Consider the following 7,749-nt stretch of genomic DNA (forward strand, 5'->3'; position numbering starts at 1 on the left):
TAGGACTAGGTGCGGCGTCAAATCGACGGATCAGTACACGCATGCAGCGGCACACGCAGTGCCGGGCTGTCCGTCCATGTTGCGTCCGTTTGGTTGGGCGACGGGGACGACGCTTGACACGGGCAGGTGTGGTGCCCCCGGGCCCCGGACATGGCCATCGCTGTGTGGAATTGTGGATAAGGAGGGTGGTGCCGTCCTGCCCGTGTCACGTAGAACGGACCATGATTGAACGGGCAGTAGCCTCTGGTGTGCCATCCATCGACCCTGGAGCACTGATGGCCCAACAGCCTGGGCTAGTGGCGTTGCTAACAACAGGTGAAGGTGTGCCCCGCAAAAAGAAAACAGGTGAAGGTGATAATGTCGCCACACGGTTGCCACAGATTAAATATGCGACGGACACGTTACGGCATCTCACGTTGTGTGTGGGCGGACGACTGCGCGGAGGAGGCGGCCACGCGGTGGGCTGGGAGGGGAAGCGGGCGCTGTCGTCCCGAGTTGACGCACCCGCCCGTGCGCGGCGCTTTCGGTGCATCTCTATTCCTAATGTCTCAGTTGGTAGGTCGCGTTCCGAGTTTTATTTTCGTCCCATCATATTCGATCTTTTTTGGTACTTTTTTGATACTTCCTTCTACCATCCCTTCAGCCGCGAAAAATCAAGAAAAACCCCGGGATCGAGTCCCGCACACGCCCAAACTCCCGTCGTTATTAACTGAATCGAACGACAAAATACCTACGAAAAAAAACCCCTCGAGCTCCGACGGGAACGAGGCTCCCCTCGATCTAAAACAGCGCTAGGGTTTGCCCAGCCGCCACGCTCCGCGCTGCCGCCAAGGCCCGCTCCGCCCCCACCGCTCCCCGCAACGCCGCTGCCGGAGGGCCGGCCGGCGAAGCCGCGCCGCGCCCAGGGATGGCAGCGGCGGGGCGGTTCCGTCTCCCTACCTCCAGCCAGAGCCACCACCCCACCATACGTAGATCTGGCCGGGAGCCCCGCCGCCGACGAGGGCCACACCGGCGATCTCGCGCAACCTACCCGCCTCATGTTTCCTCTCCGTTCTCCTCCTTCTCTCTCCGACCCTTGTTCATCCGCGGCCGCCGAGCTCGCCCCGATTCATGGCCCTCTCCTTCCGCCAACTCTGGTCCGTCGCCGGTCGTCTGTGGCGCGAGCGTCGCACCTCCTCCTCAACCTCCTCGATCCGCGATGCCCTGACTGCACTGCGCACGTGCGCCTCGCGAGCCATGGCCGCCTTTTGCCGAGCTGCGGGATCGACGTCTGACCGCCATCATGACCGGCCTCTTGCGAAGGTCCCGGTCGCAGTCTCCTGTGCCTTTGGACCTTGGGAGCGACTGGGTGATTATATGCCAGGTAATCTATTTTGCTGAATTTGTTCAGAAGGAAAATCCTTGAGGTACAACACTGACCAGCTTCCTTGCTGTCTCATCTCAGCTGTCTTGGTTGAGCTAGACGCCAAAAGCAATATTGCAACACCATGCGTGAGGAACATGATTCTGCCAGTATTTAAGCATTATACTTGCTAACACTGAGAGCTTAATTATCTTTGATGCAACCAGTCCGTCCAAGCATCCAAATGTACGATTCATCTGCCTAGAATCAGTACTTTTGCATGTCTGATGCATGCAGAAATATCCAAATTCGGCCATTAATTTCCCTTTTAGTACTTACTAATGTTTTTTTATTGTTTTGGTTGATCCAGAGTTGATTTGGGATGTAGAGATTAAAGAACAGTAGGGCGTCAGGTTCAGAATTGCCTTGGCATCTTCCAGTGTGGGACGATGTTGATTGTCGGGATTTGAAGATAAGTGTGCCCCATACCGTGGCTGAGCCTGTCGGTTTCGCACAGTGGCTGCACGACACCTCATGGACCCGATGTGAAGGTAGCATATGCTATTCTACAGTGCTTGCCCTCTGAAATCTTAATTGTTGGTTGTACAGTTAGTGCTAAACTGCAGTAATCTACTGCACTTGCATCTGAATTTTACATTTAATAAGTTAATACTTGAGAGTTAAGATAGATCAGTAATCTGGTTGGGACTCTATCGTTGTGGCAATTTGGCAACCGTTGCTAGAGGTGATAAATCTACTGCACTTGCATCTGAATTTTACATTTAATAAGTTAATACTTGAGAGTTAAGATAGATCAGTAATCTGGTTGGGGCTCTATCGTTGTGGCAATTTGGCAACCGTTACTAGAGGTGATAAATCTGCAAGCATAAAGTCAATGTCCTGCTATGCCGGATAATTACAGTGCTTTCACATTATGGTAAATTTGTTTCCTAAAAGTAAAATCTTTGTCGTGCCCAATTCATGGTGCAGGACAAGTAAGCCATCCACACGAAGTCGGCGGCAGCAAGGGTGTGGGGCGTCGGGAGGAGCATCTGGGTTGAAGGTTCTGGCCCTCGCCATTGAGACTACCGTGTTCGTCGCCGAGTACATCTGGTATGTACGCAACGAACCTCCCTAATGCAATGTCGCTGCTGTTTATTTCATCTTTTGATTGCGGCAGACTATATTCCACTAAGGCACATTAGGGAGTAGCTTTGGGATAGGGGCCAAACCTGCATATTTTGATCAATTATTTTTATTAGATTAGCAATGGGAGCTTACTGTTCAGTGAGGATTTTTCCCCTTAAAGTCATATTGTTAATATCCAAAAAATTTAATGGGTGGGTGGTGATGTCCCACTGCTTTGCCCTTTTAATTCCAGCACTTAAATAAGAATTGGAGGGCAGACGTTGCACAAATGGATCATGTGGCATTTACTACTGTTGTATTATCATATCTAGCATCTCTCTATAAAAAATAAATCTAGCATTAGTTTTGAACTTCTGATGATGTAAGGTAAACACAGAGGCATATCTTCGTCATAGTTGCATCCTTTATAGCAGAGATTTTGTTATGAAAAAATTATTTTGTTGATGGAAGCCTTTGTGCTTCTGTCACTTGGACGTGAAGTTTTTGTAGACAATCTTAGGACGTGAAGTGGGATGCAACATCTATAGATCTACTGACACTGAAAGGTGGTTGTTAGTTAGGTTCTGATTGTGCCAATCAATAATACACAATTGTTACTAGGGTTCGGCTACGGATGCCATCCATCAACTCATGTTTTAAAGTGTGCTTGTGAGATGCAATCCGATCTCTCTATCTTTCCCGCTGAGATGCAGAGGAGCTCGGTGTTTTAGGGCCTGGCTGTTGCTGCAGGGGAAGGTGGAGCTGCGAGGAAACAAGACAGGTGGACAATGCGACAGGAAGCAAGAATGAATTTCTAATCAATCTACTGTTTCCCTTGAGTCGGGGGGAACGTACCACGCACCACGTTGTGTTTATTGATCTGGAATCCTAGAGGATCACCCACCCTCGTAATTCAGTATTGAGATGATCTCCTTAATTTCTCAAATGTGTTTTATTAAATTGGATTCCTGTAATTATCCTTGCTCTAATTTGATAGTTTTACCCTCCCGAGCATGTTGTGCTTCCATAAAAACATGAATATTTCTCAGCCATTTTATTGAAAATGTAGTCGTATGCTTTCACATTGACTCTGGATATTCTCCTAAACGAAGGTCAAGAACAATTGATTTTATCGGCAACAGGAGGCGCTTATCAGTCGCCATCAAGTGCCTCAACCAGTGCGGCGTCCAGGTACACACATTGCTTCATCTCCTGTGCTATCTCATCGTCTAGACAATATATCCATGGGTGACCCCTGTACTCACCTCATCTCCAGATTAGAACATAAGTGTCCGTAGGAGGGTAGGATCTAGGCAACTGCAGTACTGATTGTCCAGCTAGGCAACAAAGTCGACGGGGCAAATAACATAATCTTCAGATAAAGTTATATTCGAAAGTCAGTAGGCTTTTCATGATTGCCAGTGGTAAAACAAGCATATATTTCTTTTGATTATTGACATAGCACAGCTTAGTAGGGTGGACCAACCAACATTGGGTTTGGGAGGTCATTTAATAGGAAACACTTCGCTGCAAGTTTCTTTCACCATTGAACACAATTCATCACAAGACTTTATATATGTTGGCTGTCATGCATGTACGTCTGCAACTAAATAATTACAGGATGTTGTGTGCTTGTTCTATGTCCAGCAGTAAAGATGTTTGAAGTTTTGTACCAGTTTCCAATAGATCATTTCCTACAACAATATTTGTTTTGCAATCCAAACAAGTAAATGTCTTGTAAAGAAGTAGATGTTTCTGCATATCAACACACCATTCAAGTTATTTACAGAATGATTTTCTTGGAGCGTTCATAATTTCACGTATGTTTACATCATTATTCATGTGTGGGTTGTATTGTGTTTTCTTTCGTGGGGTGCCGGACACTCTACTGACGGTACTAGCATGTTTGGGCTGGGGAGACAGAGATGGTATGCGGAGTAAGAAGAGTGATTTAAGGGGAGAGAAATCATAACAGGGGTTGGTGGAGCAGAAGAGGGCGAAGGAAGACTTGTGGGGAGCTGCGAGGAATAGATTTTGGGGTATGTTACTATTTTATGTGTGATATCAGTTCATAATTTACTGCAGCGGTCAGTTCTCTACCTTCTATGTACTAGGTTAATTCTATTTGCTAGCCTGAAGTGTTTTTTCTATAGCAACTAAATATTGTGAAAGTAACCCTGAAACATACACACATCTACTAAATGCAAAATTGTTTCTCTGTTGGTACGAACAATCATGTAGATTACTGCATGTAGTTTCGTTTTGCACACAACATACTCTCCAGTAGTGCCGAAATTAGAATCTCAATCCCTGTCCATTATACAAGATGCAAAAGAGTTCAGAATAAGATATTCATCATCATATTCACGCATTTTCTGTTGTAATATATATTTTGTATTTGTGTACAGGTTGACACATTACACATACATACAGTATGTCTGACTTACGCAGAAGAAAAGGGACCCTTCATATAAATTATTTGCATGCTCATAGTTATGAACTTAATACACTTTGCCTGGCATTCATAACCATTATACTTCCTCCTGCCCAAATTTGTTGTCCTACGTAATAGTGTTCCACTTTGCGCCTACCACTGGTAGCTGGAAATTAGATATAATAATAATCAGTTTCCTTGCTAGATTTGTTTCCTTATAGGATATCCTGCCAATTTGATCTATTTTTGGCTAGAGCACATGGGATCAAACCAGAGGTAATCAATTTTCTATGTTCACCTGATTAGTTATAAGGAATTTATTACCTCTGTTTTATTTCCAGGATACCCAAACCAGTGGTAATGTTTTTTATGGCTTTGAAATTCTGTACAAGGTATTCTCATGTCTAAATACTAGAATTGTTTGTTCATTGCTAAATTGTTAATGAGGGGTCCATGTAGTGCTCTCAGTGGAGACACTAGACCATCTGATGTTCATTTAGACATTTCTATTCAAACTTTCAAAGTGATTGTTTTCTTTTTGTGTGTCCACACAGTTGTTTGTGTGCATCCAATATAAAACTTGCTATGAATTTGCACCACCTACACCCTTTTTCCATGTCTTAGTCTATATGAATTACCCACTTTATATACCGCAAAAAGAAATTACCCACTTTATAATAACTCACATGTTAATTAAAAGGAAAAAGATCTGAACCATCGACACTCTATAAGTTAAGTTGTTCAGCTAAAATTTAACAAAGAGATATTTGATTACATGGATCTCTAATTTTTCTGCAGTGTTGTAATTATATTGTCTCGGGTGTTGTTGTACGTTCCTTGTATCATGTTGACTTACTCCTTGATCAATAGGGATGTGGATACAAAATTCCGTTTTCCACTACTTATATTATCCTCATTGGACCTTAAGCTATAATCATCGGTTGTTGTTGTGTGTCTGCCTGCCTGGCAATGTTTCACCTCTATTTTTGACCTACTGTTGACTTATTTGGAACCTGAGAAAGAATTATTTTACATGTTAGAGTACTCTCATATGTTCGAAGTCATAAAACCAGCTGAGATAATGAAATAATGCCAGGTAATTACTCGTGGTTTCAAGGTTGCGCAAAGGAGAGGAGGCATGGTTATAGGTCCTCGACAACATCTGCGCCTCATAGGTCAGCCATGATTCTCGGATTTTTTGTTCTGCTGTTATTCCCAAAGAAACATCGTAGTTCTTTTGGATGGTCAAAGATTATTCAGTTACTGAAATACTTCTTATCCAAAGAGCTGGGAATATTTAAAACATCTAAATTGCTTATCTCAACACTATAATAGAAAGTACTATATCAAAAATAATAACAAAACACCGTGATAAACTGGGCACCGGAGCCATATTGACACAGACCCATGATCAATGATATGTGAGCCAAGTCTTCCCGTGAACTTACATCCACCCATTGAGTGCATGATTTCTTCCATCTCCTTTTCTTTTGTTTTCCAGGGCAGATATTCCACTGTGCATCGTATTTGACCATACTTAACCAAGTTGATTCATATCAATTAGTATCTTTTGGTTTTCTTCCAGTTTATTAGGCATGGACCCAGCCACAAATTCTGAAGCTTCAATAATTTGGGTGGTCTAATAGTTCCTGTATAGCTTGATGTCATATCAGGTGTAATATTTTGTTGTTGCTTGATGTTGCATCAAGACAAGCTAGGGTCAACAAGGAACAAAGGGGTTGACACATGGAGAAGCGGGAGCATAAAATTCAAAAGGTACTGAACATGTGTATGGATTACACTGGTGAGTGAATGGTGTGGCACATTGAGTCAGAGAGGAGTAGTTGCTTGTCTGGTATGAAAAACAGTTGTTTCTCGATTAGATTAAGGCCAAACTTATCTTCAACATGTGTGGTCTTTCATCACCATTTTAAAAGAGGTTCAATGCAAAATCCTCAGACTGCCAATTTTTACTATATTGGAAGTACTTTATCGATACGTTTGGAACAATTCTCAGATTCCATGAAACATATTCGTGGCACCAATTTTAACTAAAGAATAAATCAATCTCAATTTTGTTCTGTAAAAAATTAAAGCACTCTCCTTTCCTATGAGAAAAGAAAACATATACTCCAATTGAAGGAAGGAGTACAAAGTTGAGTCATTTTTGAGTCACTTATTGCGGGACGGAGGGAGTACTACATTGAAGCGATTGCCAATTCAAGGAATCATTTTCTATGGTCAGTCCAAACAAACAAAATTTAACCATATGAAAACAATATTTAGTTGCCATAGAAGTAATTTGACCCAAAACAGTTGCCATCCAAAAAAAGGAAGTGAAAAAACCATATGAAGGAAACTAAAGTTCCAAAAGCAAGGAGTATCAACATTTGAAACAAAATATATTTTCATACAGAAGTAATTTACATCTATGGAAGCAATTTTTTGGTCATCACTAATCTGTATCAATATGTGTTGCATTCTCTTTTAGAGAAGTGAACTCTGAAATCCCTCCTCATTCCAAACAATGAAATTATGAGGCTGAAAGTACAAATTTGTTACGACATGACTGACTTAGAGAAAAAAATGGGTGTATTTGGAGCCGGATGGAAACATGGGCAGATTTGGAGCAGTGTGAAGACGGCGCACGCTGGTGTTGCAATGACCAAAAGAGCCAAAGTGAAAGAAGAGATGGAATGACAATGATGCAACCTTGTCGTGTGATTCTTGTATGTATATTTGAGGTCCGTAGGAAAATATGTATTAGTGAGATAAAGTGATGGAGATGCATCTTAGGTGGAAATGGAAGCAGAGCCCAAAGATAAATAGAGAATTATTAGTTTGT

The 7,749-nt window shown here is 42.7% G+C and overlaps 1 long non-coding RNA gene across 34 annotated transcripts; it reads left to right on the forward strand.

Annotated features, from left to right (window-relative positions):
- The first annotated feature begins 753 nt into the window (after window positions 1-753).
- On the forward strand, window positions 754-7,484 carry LOC119269324. Of its 34 annotated transcripts, none has more exons than XR_005133537.1 (8): window positions 758-1,363; window positions 1,445-1,588; window positions 1,713-1,893; window positions 2,333-2,455; window positions 3,221-3,661; window positions 4,394-5,296; window positions 6,001-6,079; window positions 6,490-7,484. It is a non-coding gene; the product is annotated as an uncharacterized LOC119269324 (long non-coding RNA). The 34 variants fall into 34 exon arrangements; XR_005133557.1 differs by having other exon boundaries at window positions 6,562-7,484; XR_005133545.1 differs by having other exon boundaries at window positions 6,022-6,079.
- Window positions 7,485-7,749: the final 265 nt, after the last annotated feature.

This window comes from Triticum dicoccoides, chromosome 3A (assembly GCF_002162155.2).
Source record: "Triticum dicoccoides isolate Atlit2015 ecotype Zavitan chromosome 3A, WEW_v2.0, whole genome shotgun sequence".
In the NCBI taxonomy this organism is placed as follows: domain Eukaryota; kingdom Viridiplantae; phylum Streptophyta; class Magnoliopsida; order Poales; family Poaceae; genus Triticum; species Triticum dicoccoides.